Here is a 14,868-nt window from a genome sequence, read left to right as displayed (position 1 = left end):
CCACCCTGTTTTAATCACGCCGAGTCCAATTACGCCTCTCCTCTAATAGCCGCGCCCCCAATTTGCCTCTCGTCCAATCAGCGTCCAGGAGCGTCGCGCCGCAGTAATGAAGGCATCCCCATGCTACCCGGCATGCATTGCGGAAGTGTCGGTGTGCTGTAGGAGAGAGAGAGAGAGAGAGAGAGAGAGAGAGAGAGAGAGAGAGAGAGAGGGGGTGCTAGGATCTAGGAGGACAGCAGAGAAGAAGAAGAAGAGGAGGCAGCAGCATCTTTAAAAAACGAAGAAGAAGAAGAAGAGGAAGAAGAAGCGTCCTCGTCTCGCTGACAGCCGCTCAGGTAATTAAGTCTTTATCTCTGACATCTGGCCGCCATATTCTGTGTGAGACACCTTCTTTGTCTCATGTGACGACTAATGAAACGTGTCCGCCCTGGCTGGCTGCGTCAAAGTGTTTATGGGGGGGACAGCAGGTGCATCGATACTGTGTCAATCTATCGATAATGTGACCAGGAAGTCACTTAGCACAACTTCCGGCTGAATATTTTATTTTATTTTACAAGCATGCTCACAATGTCTGCTAAAATTCACCTGTTAACACTATATATAATTTTTTATTTATTTATTATTATTTTTTTGTGTGTGTGTGTTGCGCCCTAAAAAGTGTTAATACTGTAAGTGTTGCGCTTATCACACACCTGCTGTTTGATTGCAACGTGCATCTCCGTTGTAGTTTTCATGGACAAACTTGAAGGTATCACATTTCTGTACTTTTGTGTGTGTTAGTAAACATGAATTATTTTTTAATAAGAAAATATTTTTATTGCAACATTTAACATTTAAAAGTGAACTGATTATGACAATTTTTGTCCAGTTGTCATATATTGTTTTAATATCATCATATTATCACTTGCAAGTATGACATTAAAGTTGCAAGTCCAAGACGTTAGATGGCAGTAGTGTATAGGTTATGGTGTGTTTTCTCTTTTCTGTTGCGCCCTAAAAAGTGTTAATGCTGTAAGTATTGCACTTTTATTACACACCAGCTGTTTGATTGTAACGTGCATTTTAGTTGTAGTTTTCATGAACAAACTTGGAGGTATCAAATTTCCATACTTTTGTGTGTGTTAGTAAACATTAATTATTTTTGATAAGAAAATCATTTTTATTGCAACATTTAAAAGCGAGCTGATTATGATAATTGTTGTCCAGTTGTTATATATTGTTTTAATATAATCATATTATCATTTGCAATTATGACATTAAGTTGCAAGTCCAAGACGTTAGATGGCAGTAGTGCATAGGTTATGGTGTGTTTTCTCTTTTCTGTTGCGCCCTAAAAAGTGTTAAAACTGTAAGTATTGTACTTTTTTTTTTTTTTTTTTTACACAACAGCTGTTTGATTGTTACGTGCATTTTAGTTGTAGTTTTTCATTAACACATTTGGAGGTGTTGAAATTGCCATGTAAAATCGCTAATGCTAATCAGTAGCATGTCAATAGCAAAACCAATGTATATTAGCATCAAGCTAGTGCAATTTTGGAAAAGAGGAGCCTTACTTTACTTACGTTGGAGCATTTTTGAGTCAATTTCTTTGTTGGCGTTGAACATTGCATTATTACCTGGAGGTAGGGATGGGTACTGTTAAGCATTAATTATTTTTCATAATAAAATCTATTTTTTTAGTGCAACATTTAAAAGTGAGTTGATTATGATAATTGTTGTCCAGTTGTTATATATTGTTTTGATATCATATTATCATTTGCAAGTATGACATTAAGTTGCAAGTCCAAGACGTTAGATGGCAGTAGTGTATAGGTTATGGTGTGTTTTCTCTTTTCTGTTGCGCCCTAAAAAGTGCTAATACTGTAAGTATTGTACGTAAATGAGATTTTGGGATATTTATTTTATTCTAATACTGCTACATGATGCTTAGTGTTTGACTAAAGCTGCATCTGTTTAGCACACAGCTTCTAAAACTTGTAGATCATCCTCCTTATATTCAGGTTCAAAAATATCAGTTTTCGGACCATAATCTGTCCCAAAGAGGTCTGTGTTGTCTCTCATAACGTTGGCTATGATTAGTAGTGTTGTTGTTGTTGTTGTTGAAGGGAAAAGCGAACATTGTGAAATTTAACACACCGCCGTATGCTTAGAGCAAAATACGTAAATATCACATGTTATTATGACTGTGATTGATACTACATTACATATATACTTACAGCACAGTTATAATAATGGAGATTTGGGGATATTTATTTTATTCTAATACTGCTACATGATGCTTAGTCTTTCACTAAAGCTGCATCTGTTTAGCACACAGCTTCTAAAAACTGCGTGAGGATTTTGAGTAATTCTTCATGTAAACGGGATGATATAAACTTTCCATCAGTCGACATCCCAGTGAAAGCAGATATTGTACAGTAAGTGATTGTTTTATTATGTTGCTAGTTTGTATTTCTTGTTTAACACTTAGCAATGCTGCTACTTGATGGGTCTGTTTATCGTACAGCTTCTAAAACTTGTATATCATCCTCCTTATATTCAGGTTCAAAAATATAAGTTTCTGGATCATCGTTTGTCCCAAAGTGGTCTTTGTTGTCTCTCATGGCTATGATTAGTAGTCTTGTTGTTGTTGTTGAAGGAAAAAGCGAATATTGTGAAAAGTTAACACGCCGCTTAAAAAGAGCAAAATACGTAAATATTACATGTTATTATGACTGTGATTGATATTACATTACATATATACTTACAGCACAGTTATAATAATAGAGATTTTGGTATATTTATTGAATTCTAATACTGCTACATGATGCTTAGTGTTTGACTAAAGCTGCATCTGTTTAGCACATAGCTTCTAAAACTTGTAGATCATCCTCCTTGTATTCAGGTTCAAAAATATAAGTTTTTGGCCTGTGTTGTCTCTCATAACGTTGGCTATGATTAGTATTGTTGTTGTTGTTGAAGGCAAAGGCGAACATTGTGAAAAATTAACACACCGCCGTATGCTTAGAAAGAGCAAAATATGTACATATTACATGTTATTATGACTGTGATTGATACTACATTACATATATACTTACAGCACAGTTGTAATAATGGAGATTTTGGGTTATTTATTATATTCTAATACTGCTACATGATGCTTAGTGTTTGACTAAAGCTGCATCTGTTCAGCACACAGCTTCTAAAACTTGTAGATCATCCTCCTTATATTCAGGTTAAAAAATAACAGTTTTCGGTCTGTGTTGTCTCTCATAACGTTGGCTATGATTAGTCGTGTTGTTGTTGTTGAAGGGAAAGGTGAGCGTTGTGATGCGTCTGTGAAATTAATACGCCGCCGTATGCTTAAAATGAGCAAATTAGGTAAATATCACATGTTATTTTGAATGTTACTAGATACTACATATATACTTGCAGCATGTATATAAAAAATTGAAGGAGATTTGGATGTTTTTTACAGCACTTTAGGGCTGCAACTAACGATTAATTTGATACTAGATTAATCTGTCGATTTTTACTTCGATAAATCGATTAATAATCGGATAAAAGAGACAAACTACATTTCTATCCTTTCCAGTATTTTATTGAAAAAAAAACAGCATACTGGCACCATACTTATTTTGATTATTGTTTCTCAGCTGTTTGTACATGTTGCAGTTTATAAATAAAGGTTTATTTAAAAAAAAAAAAAAAAAAAAAAAAAATTAAATTAAAAAAAAAAAAAAAAAGCCTCTGCGCATGCGCATAGCATAGATCCAACGAATCTATGACTAAATTAATCGGCAACTATTTTTATAATCGATTTGAATCGATTAGTTGTTGCAGCCCTACAGCACTTTATGTGTTCTTGTCTCACATAAGGATTGCCCAAAAAGTGCAGTTCCGTTTCAAACTTGCTGTTGCTACAAACGTGATGAGCTTTGAAGGCGTCACTAAATGATCCATCTTTTCCCAACATTGGCGTATTGATACCGTGCGGCAGACGACGCCAACTTCTCCTCCTCCTGGTCAAATGTCGGCCATTTCTCTTCCGGGTGGAACACGAGTTGTCATACGTTGCCAGGCAGCAGTCGCAGCACTTCCTGTCACTCAAAGCAGGTGGACGCTCTGAACATTGACGATAATGACCCCCGCGCAGCCTTGAATTATTTATGGGGTAATCACGGGGGAAGACGCGAGTGTTCCCTCCACAAACGATCATGGCACGGCTTTGTCTGCCAACAGCAGCTCCTCCACATGAAAGCTCGAAGCTGCTTTTTCATTGTTTGATGAGCATCGAATTGACCTTTTTTTTCTTTCTTGGTCCTGGTCAAGTAGTGCGACAAATGTGCAGCAGGGAACATCTTAAGGTCGAATCAATGTGCTAATTGCGTTTGCGTGGGAGGGAATTATCAATAGCCTGCTAGTCACAACTCAGGGAAAAAAAGAGTACTTACCCTGTGATTCATAATTGCTCATTAGGAATTCTGTTGCTTTGAAAGTAATTGTTGGTGCTCTGCTTGGTGCCAAACTACAGGAGCTGGTAAAGTTGCAGACATGATGTGTTATGTTTAAGGCTAAAAGTAAAACTTATATTTTTGAACGTGAATATAAGGAGGATGATGTACAAGTTTTACAAACCCCGTTTCCATATGAGTTGGGAAATGGTGTTAGATGTAAATATAAACGGAATACAATGATTTGCAAATCCTTTTCAAGCCATATTCAGTTGAATATGCTACAAAGACAACATATTTGATGTTCAAACTCATAAACTTTTTTTTTTTTTTGCAAATAATAATTAACTTAGATTTTCATGGCTGCAACACGTGCCAAAGTAGTTGGGAAAGGGCATGTTCACCACTGTGTTACATGGCCTTTCCTTTTAACAACACTCAGTAAAGGTTTGGGAACTGAGGAGACACATTTTTGAAGCTTCTCAGGTGGAATTATTTCCCATTCTTGCTTGATGTACAGCTTAAGTTGTTCAACAGTCCGGGGGTCTCCCTTGTGCTATTTTAGGCTTCACACATTTTCAATGGGAGACTGGTCTGGACTACAGGCAGGCCAGTCTAGTACCTGCACTCTTTTACTATGAAGCCATGTTGATGTAACATGTGGCTTGGCATTGTCTTGCTGAAATAAGCAGGGGCGTCCATGGTAACGTTGCTTGGATGGCAACATATGTTGCTCCAAAAGCTGCATGTACCTTTCAGCATTAATGGCACCTTCACAGATGTGTAAGTTACCCATGTCTTGGGCACTAATACACCCCCATACCATCACACATGCTGCCTTTTTACACTTTGCGCCTAGAACAATCCGGATGGTTCTTTTCCTCTTTGACGTCCACAGTTTCCAAAAACAATTTGAAATGTGGACTCGACTGACCACAGAACACTTTTCCACTTTGTATCAGTCCATCCCAGATGAGCTCAGGCCCAGCGAAGCCGACGGCATTTCTGGGTGTTGTTGATAAACGGTTTTCGCCTTGCATAGGAGAGTTTTAACTTGCACTTACTGATGTAGCGACCAACTGTAGTTACTGACAGTGGGTTTCTGAAGTGTTCCTGAGCCCATGTGGTGATATCCTTTACACACTGATGTGGCTTGTTGATGCAGTACAGCCTGAGGGATGGAAGGTCACGGGCTTAGCTGCTTACGTGCAGTGATTTCTCCAGATTCTCTGAAGCCTTTGATGATATTACGGAGCGTAGATGGTGAAATCCCTAAATTCCTTGCAATAGCTGCTTGAGAAAGGTTTTTCTTAAACTGTTCAACAATTTGCTCACGCATTTGTTGACAAAGTGGTGACCCTCGCCCCATCCTTGTTTGTGAATGACTGAGCATTTCATGGAATCTACTTTTATACCCAATCATGGCACCCACCTGTTCCCAATTTGCCTGTTCACCTGTGGGATGTTCCAAATAAGTCTTTGATGAGCATTCCTCAACTTTATCAGTATTTATTGTCACCTTTCCCAACTTCTTTGTCACGTGTTGCTGCCATCAAATTCTAAAGTTAATGATTATTTGCAAAAAAAAATGTTTATCAGTTTGAACATCAAATATGTTGTCTTTGTAGCATATTCAATTGAATATGGGTTGAAAATGTTTTGCAAATCATTGTATTCCGTTTATATTTACATCTAACACAATTTCCCAACTCATATGGAAACGGGGTTTGTAGAAGCTGTGTGCTAAACAGATGCAGCTTTAGACAAACACAAAGCATCATGTAGCAGTATTACAATTCAATAAATATCCCCAAATCTCCATTATTATAACTGTGCTGTAAGCATATATGTAATGTAGTATCAATCACAGTCATAATAACATGTAATATTTACCTATTTTGCTCTTTCTAAGCATACGGCGGTGTGTTAATTTTTTCACAATGTTCACCTTTCCCTTCAACAACACTACTAATCATAGCCAACGTTATGAGAGACAACAGACCACATTGGAACAAATTATGGTCCAAAAACTGATATTTTTGAACCTGAATATAAGGAGGATGATCTACAAGTTTTAGAAGCTGTGTGCTAAACAGATGCAGCTTTAGTGGAAGACTAAGCATCATGTAGCAGTATTAGAATTCAATAAATATCCCCAAATCTCCATTATTATAACTGTGCTGCAAGTATATATGTAATGTAGTATCAATCACAGTCATAATAACATGTAATATTTACCTATTTTGCTCTTTCCAAGCATACGGCGGTGTATTAATTTTTTCACACTGTTCACCTTTCCCTTCAACAACAACAACAACACTACTAATCATGGCAAATTTACAACAAAATGTCTGTCATCACTTGTGAGAATGAAGAGCATAGAAGAAAAGGTCATTTCAAACATCAGTATTCAAGGACAACTTTAAAACAAATGTGTATATGAGGTTAAACTTTGGAACTATCTTTACAATGAGTTTAAAGATTGTAGAAATATATTCCAAATTGAAAAAAATATATAAAGACAGAACAATAAGATCATTTGGACAGCCGTAAGTGTTTACATTTTGCTTTATATTTATTATTTTACTTATTTTTTGTCTGGTTTTGTACTTGTTTTGTATCATCCCGTGAGGTGTATGTTATTTTTTTTGTTCGATTTGTACTTCATGAAGTTTTGCACTTGTTGTTTTTTTTGTTTGTTTTCATTATATTTGGATGTATTTGTTTGGTTTGAAAGCTTGTGAATCTGGGCTATCCTTTAACTACTTATTATGTTGAAGGGGGCAGGAAATATAAGATTTTCTTCATCCGGTTCCTTCTCAGGCATATGTGTTTTGTTGCTAAAGTTTAATTGTCTATTGATCAAAAATGCACATCAATGAAAGAGATAAATAAAAAACAACAAAAAAATGACCAGCAGAGGCGCTGTTAAGTCTTATGCAAAAGCAACTTTTTTTTTACCTGTTTTAGTGTGTTTGGGATCCGCATAAGTCCTGAAACTGAAACCATGGAGGAGATACCGTAAATTCCGGACTATAAACCGCAAATTTTTTCCTACGCTTTGAGCCCTGTGGAGTGTGGATTATAAAACTGTGCGGCTAATTTATGGATTTTTCTTCGCTGACGGCCGTAATGCGAAATGTTTGAAAAAACAACAACATTGAAAAGGTGTTTTGTTTGTGCTGTAGCGCCATCTTTTGGACGAGTGCTGGGTAAATGCCTAAATGCCTAAAAGTGTTTCCTGCTGTTTAAAGCTTTGAAGTGCCGTTCAGTCTTCTTATCGTCCATAGCGTTTCTACTCGTTTGGATTCCTCATTCGTCACTCCAAGCAACGTTTGTAAGTTTTACAATATAACTAAAACTATTCTTGCTTACTAAAGCGTCTTATGTGTAGTGTCTGAGGGAGTGTTTTCATGCATATTTCTAACCGTCCATAGCGTTTCTACTCGTATGGATTCTTCATTCGTCACTCCAAGCAACGATTGTAAGTTTTACAATATAAATAAAACTATTCTTACTTACTAAAGTGTCCCATGTGTGATGTCCGTAGGAGTGTTTTTATGCATATTTCTAACCGTCCATAGCGTTTCTACTTGTATGGATTCTTCATTCGTCACTCCAAGCAACGTTAGTAAGTTTTACAAGATAAATAAAACTATTCTTGCTTACTAAAGTGTCCCATGTGTAATGTCTGTAGGAGTGTTTTCATGCATATTTCTAACCGTCCATAGCGTTTCTACTCGTATGGATTCTTCATTCGTCACTCCAAGCAACGTTTGTAAGTTTTACAATATAACTAAAACTATTCTTGCTTGCTAAAGCGTCCCATGAGTGTTTTCATGCATATTTGTACGTGCTATCGTAATGTCATGAAGCTAGCATCGCTGTTGATTAAGTCTTAAAGGGGACCTATCATGCAAAAGCAACTTTTCTTACCTGTTTTAGTGTGTTTGGGATCCGCATAAGTCCTGAAAATGTGAACTGAAACCATGGAGGAGATACCGTAAATTCCGGACTATAAACCGCTAATTTTTTCCTACGCTTTGAGCCCTGTGGAGTGTGGATTATAAAACTGTGCGGCTAATTTATGGATTTTTCTTCGCTGACGGCCATAATGCAAAATGTTTGAAAAAACAACAACATTGAAAAGGTGTTTTGTTTGTGCTGTAGCGCCATCTTTTGGACGAGTGCTGGGTAAATGCCTTAAAGTGTTTCCTGCTGTTTAAAGCTTTGAAGTGCCGTTCAGTCTTCTTATCGTCCATAGCGTTTCTACTCGTTTGGATTCCTCATTCGTCACTCCAAGCAACGTTTGTAAGTTTTACAATAGAACTAAAACTATTCTTGCTTACTAAAGCGTCTTATGTGTAGTGTCTGAGGGAGTGTTTTCATGCATATTTCTAACCGTCCATAGCGTTTCTACTTGTATGGATTCTTCATTCGTCACTCCAAGCAACGTTAGTAAGTTTTACAAGATAAATAAAACTATTCTTGCTTACTAAAGCGTCCCATGTGTAATGTCTGTAGGAGTGTTTTCATGCATATTTCTAACCGTCCATAGCGTTTCTACTCGTATGGATTCTTCATTCGTCACTCCAAGCAACGTTTGTAAGTTTTACAATATAACTAAAACTATTCTTGCTTGCTAAAGCGTCCCATGAGTGTTTTCATGCATATTTGTACGTGCTATCGTAATGTCATGAAGCTAGCATCACTGTTGATTAAGTCTTAAAGGGGACCTATCATGCAAAAGCAACTTTTCTTACCTGTTTTACTGTGTTTGGGATCCGCATAAGTCCTGAAAATGTGAACCGAAACCATGGAGGAGATACCGTAAATTCCGGACTATAAACCGCTAATTTTTTCCTACGCTTTGAGCCCTGTGGAGTGTGGATTATAAAACGGTGCGGCTAATGTATGGATTTTTCTTCGCTGACGGCCATAATGCAAAATGTTTGAAAAAACAACAACATTGAAAAGGTGTTTTGTTTGTGCTATAGCGCCATCTTTTGGACGAGTGCTGGGTAAATGCCTAAAAGTGTTTCCTGCTGTTTAAAGCTTTGAAGTGCCGTTCAGTCTTCTTATCGTCCATAGCGTTTCTACTCGTTTGGATTCCTCATTCGTCACTCCAAGCAACGTTTGTAAGTTTTACAATAGAACTAAAACTATTCTTGCTTACTAAAGCGTCTTATGTGTAGTGTCTGAGGGAGTGTTTTCATGCATATTTCTAACCGTCCATAGCGGTCCTACTTGTATGGATTCTTCATTCGTCACTCCAAGCAACATTTGTAAGTTTTACAATATAACTAAAACTATTCTTGCTTACTAAGGCGTCTTATGTGTAGTGTCTGAGGGAGTGTTTTCATGCATATTTCTAACCGTCCATAGCGTTTCTACTTGTATGGATTCTTCATTCGTCACTCCAAGCAACGTTTGTAAGTTTTACAAGATAAATAAAACTATTCTTGCTTACTAAAGTGTCCCATGTGTAATGTCTGTAGGAGTGTTTTCATGCATATTTTTAACCGTCCATAGCGTTTCTACTCGTATGGATTCTTCATACGTCACTCCAAGCAACGTTTGTAAGTTTTACAATATAACTAAAACTATTCTTGCTTGCTAAAGCGTCCCATGAGTGTTTTCATGCATATTTGTACGTGCTATCGTAATGTCATGAAGCTAGCATCGCTGTTGATTAAGTCTTAAAGGGGACCTATCATGCAAAAGCAACTTTTCTTACCTGTTTTACTGTGTTTGGGATCCGCATAAGTCCTGAAAATGTGAACCGAAACCATGGAGGAGATACCGTAAATTCCGGACTATAAACCGCTAATTTTTTCCTACGCTTTGAGCCCTGTGGAGTGTGGATTATAAAACGGTGCGGCTAATGTATGGATTTTTCTTCGCTGACGACCATAATGCAACTAGTTAAAAACAAAAAAAAACAACCAAATACATTGAAAAGGTTTTTTATTATTTCTGCTATTGTTATGATCCGTGGTCGGATCATGTTTTGTTATGTTCTGTTAGTTTTGGACTCCCTTAGCTCCTGTAACTCCTGAGTTTATTTTGGTCACCATGGGGATTAATTGGGTTCACCTGCCTCTGGTTAGTGGTCCCACGCTCAGCTGCTGTCAACCACTAATCAGAGAGCTATTTAGTCACCTTGCTCGCCACGCTCAGTCTGGCGTCATTGTTTGCTTCATGCTCCTCTTACTTTTCTGTTTGTGGTGCTGTTTTGACTTTTCAAGATTAAATCATGTTCCTACCTGCAAGTCCTGTGTGGAGTTGTCCGTTTGCATCCCGGGAGAACGGACCTCGCAGTAAGCCGCAACCCCCACGTGACAGCTATGGCGTCATCTTTTGACAGCAGAAAACATCGATATATAGAACAACAACAAACCGGGGCAGTCACACACTATAGTTAAAAGCAGAAATTACTTACAACATAAACATAAAAAAAACATGCAATAGGTAAAAAAATAAAATGATTCAATAAAAATAATTTAAAAACAAGCACACTGCCCAATAGAAACAGCTTCTCTGTCTTTTAAAATGGCCTGAAATTCCCCTAAAGCAGGGGTGTCCAAAGTGCGGCCCGCCACACATTCTGGAAATGCTATTGCAAAAATAAAAAATAAACATGAAAAAAAGTAGAATGAGGTGAAATCTAACTAGAAAAAGTTGCAATGTTGACACAAAGCTGCCATGCAGGCGTTTTTTTTCTTCTTTTGTCTATCTTTATTTTTCTTTTTTTGCCATTGCTCAAAAAAAAAAAAAAATCAATGTTATAATGAATTATTGACCTATTCAAGGCTCCAATTATTTCAAATATATGTGGAAAATATTGCATATATTGTGTGGTTGCCATACAAAAAAAAAAAGTTTTCTTTGACAAAAGAGCATAAAACAAAAAAAATAATAGTTAAAACGTAAAATTGACAGATATATCTGAAGTTGATCTCGTAATGAAAGTAAAAAAAAAAACTAATACAAATGTGTCACTTTATGAGTGGGGCACCTTTTGGATCCCAAATATATTTAATGGGATTTTATTTATCTTTTCACTGTGATTAATCAAAAATAACAATGAATTAATATCAATGGTGTCCTGCATTGTTGATGTTTTTAAGGCTCTAATTACTTCACATCAAACATTGCTTTCTGAATGTTTTGGGCAGTGGGGGAAATACTGCATATTTCAGTTTTATCATAAAAAACAAAGTTGTCTTGACAGAAAAGGCATAAAACCTTTTTTTTAATTTTTATTTTATATCAACCTGAAGTTGATATACTGTAGAGATTTACTGTAAGCGTTAAATAAAAAATAAAAAATAATAATTTGACTTGTTTTTAACATTTTAATGACTTAGACCCTTTATGGTCCCCGGGAGCCCTAAAGGTAGAAAAAAGACAAAATCCATATATTTTGTTATGATTTGAAAATGAAAACTATCAAAATGGCCCCCGCAGGCTTTAATTTTTCCGTGTGCGGCCCTCAGTGGAAAAAGTTTCGACACCCCTGCCCTAAAGGGATCTTTTGTAATTCATTTCATGACCATGGAGCAGCAAATCTGAAGGTTTTTTTTTTGTTTTTTTTACCGAGACTTGTGTTGGCTCTAGGAACCAACACGCCAGGGATTTCCTGTGACCGCAAACTGTAGCGACTAGGGTCTCAAAGTCATTTTAGCTCAGGACTGGTAAAATCATTGCATTTAATCTTCAAATTAAAGACAACTTCGGATTGTTTTCTTTGTCTTACTTTGGCCAAAAATAGAACAAGCACATTCTGAAAATGTACAAATGACAAATAATCCTAACACTTCCTTTTAGTTGATAAAATGGTGCAGTTTCAAAAACACCATGAAAAACACAATGAATCTAGACTTTGTCTAAGTGTTTTCACAAAGCCATCAAACTTTAAGCAAATCCGCATTTGCCACAACACATTCATTAATCATCATTCAAATATTACAATTCAAACAACAACAAAAAAGTAGATTTATGCATAAAATAGAATAGAAAAAAACACAATAAATGTAGAAAAATACATTTTTACAATGGAGTTAAGGGGGCACATCGTGCATGCAACCAATTGCGGGCGCTGCATGGAACTCTAACTACAAAGATGATGGTCAAGTTGACTTAAGTCTTTGCACCTTACCGTTTCGTTATTTTATCCATTGAGTGGATAATTCACAGTGAAAGAAGACATTGTGAGTCGCTAGAGGAGCAGCTGATTGCTCGGAGTAGCGGTAGCCAATTCAGAGGGCGCTTAAAGTCAGCTGACACGTCATCTCTAAACACTGTCATGTGTGACGTGGGTTACACTTGAGTTGCTATTGCGACATCCAGTGGAAACATTTTGAACAGCAGTTTCTATCATTAAAAAGATGCAGCTTATTTTTATACTTAGCAAACTGATCTTGTGTAGTCACACAGAGCAGTGTTTCCCACACATTCATTTATTTGTGTGGGAATTACGTCCGCCACAAAAAAAACAAAAAACAAAAACAAAAATAAATAAATAAATAATTACATTTTTTTTTTTTTTTTTTTTTTTTTTTTTTTTTGTCCTCTCCAGCTTCTCAGGCAAATCATATAGTTGATGTAGATGCCCATATTGGCTGTTCAGATTTACTTTACAAAAGAGAAGTGTAGGATACTTCTCTTGTTGCTTTATTTGTCTTTGACTTTATTAAACGTATTTATATTAGAAACACAACATGTGTATATAACAAAGGGTGCAAAGTCTGCAGGCAGTAGGAAACACATGGTTAAGTGTAGGGAGTAAAACTGATGGCAGTCTAAAGTTCAAGATGTTTGGAGCTCTTTGTTCAGTGGATCAAATGTTTGATGAAGCTCTGTGTCTATCTACCACCACTACTGTTTTCTGTTTATTTGTTACTGACTGTGGCAGGACACCTCTGTCTCTGTTTCACTTTATGTTGCTGGTAAATAATATGGTTGTAGTAGTAGGCTAAAGTTAAATTATTTAGTATGCACTAATTAAAGGGGCAGAGCTTTGAGACATTTTAGCTTTTATATTTTATAAGATACATTTTTTGTAAGAACCACAATTAATAAATATATTTCAGTGAATAACTTATTGTTCAAATCTGTATATAAATATGTACATAAAGTGTTGTAATTATATTGTAAAATGGATGGATGGATGGACGTTTAAAACAAAACTGTTATTATTAATTAGTAAGTATACATTTTTTGAGCCTTTTTAGAGAAAATCAAATCATTGTAGTTAATTATGCAAATTACTCGATGATGTCATGGTGACCACGCCCATAGCCACGCCCCCACCGCCACAGGTATCTTGGCAGTTTATGGGAAACACTGCATAGTCATTTTGATAGTAGGCTAATATAGCTAATATAGACACTTACGTCATGTGTTGCCGTCATTATAACACTTATATAAGACTTTTCATTTTTTGTGGCTCCAGACAGATTAGTTTTTTATCATTTTGGTCCAATATGGCTCTTTTAACATTATGGGTTGCCGACCCCTGCCTTACAGCATCCGACTTTACCCTCCTTGATGTTTTTTTTTAACAAAGTTTCCAGAGTAAGCGAATCCCCGCCACGCTTGTTCCTAACAGCGAGGAGCACGGCGAGGTCACAAAGGAGCCCGGCCAGCTCGCCGGCGTCACCGGAGCGTTCTTGTCAGAGTTCTCAGCTCAGGGATGACTTCCCGACTCCTCTGCCAGCCAGCGCCACTTTCGCATTTTTTTTTCTTTCTTCTTTCGCTTCCGAAGTTTAGCTTTTGAAAATCCAGCAAACACGGGCGGCGAGAAAGACGAGAAGGTTGTTTTCACACGCTGAAATAACAGTTAGCTTGGCCATCTTCGCTGCGATTCCAAATAAGCAGCAGACTTTCACACAAACTCCCACGATGCATCACAACCAAGATGGTTGCTGCAGCAGTTGAAGGCATTTTGCATTGCTTTGATCGCCCTCATAATAAGTTATTTTGGACCACATTTTAAGGCTGGGCGATATGGCTGAAAAACGGTATCACGATATCATTTTTTTAATAGTGATCGATATTGATAATTATTGACATTTCTTATGACCTGTGGAATATATTGGCCATGAGAAATAGGAGATGTCAACATAACCATGGAAAACACTCCATGTAAATACCATTTTAAAATCATAGTAAATACAAAACCCCAAAAGCAGTGAAGTTGTCACGTTGTGTAAATGGTAAATAAAAAGAGAATACAACAAATCCTTTTCAACTTATATTCAATTGAATAGACTGCAAAGACAAGATATTTCATGGAAAACGTTGTTATTTTTTGCAAATATTAGCTCATTTGGAATTTGACGCCTGCGACATGTTTAAAAAAAGCTGGCACAAGTGGCAAAAAAGACTGAGAAAGTTGAGGAATGCTCGTCAAAGACTTATTTGGAACATC

At 36.8% G+C, this 14,868-nt stretch overlaps 1 protein-coding gene across 1 annotated transcript in view; it reads left to right on the top strand.

The window, feature by feature from the left end:
• The first annotated feature begins 204 nt into the window (after positions 1 to 204).
• Positions 205 to 14,868, top strand: part of LOC133662925 (synapsin-3-like) — a 107,094-nt gene continuing 92,430 nt past the window's right edge. Inside the window, exon 1 of the mRNA XM_062067129.1 lies at positions 205 to 335. The gene's annotated coding sequence lies outside the window, so the exon portion shown is untranslated. The remainder of the gene's footprint in view (positions 336 to 14,868) is intronic.

This window comes from Entelurus aequoreus, linkage group LG12 (genome assembly GCF_033978785.1).
Source record: "Entelurus aequoreus isolate RoL-2023_Sb linkage group LG12, RoL_Eaeq_v1.1, whole genome shotgun sequence".
Lineage (NCBI taxonomy): Eukaryota > Metazoa > Chordata > Actinopteri > Syngnathiformes > Syngnathidae > Entelurus > Entelurus aequoreus.
This window is presented reverse-complemented; position numbering and strand designations above follow the sequence as displayed.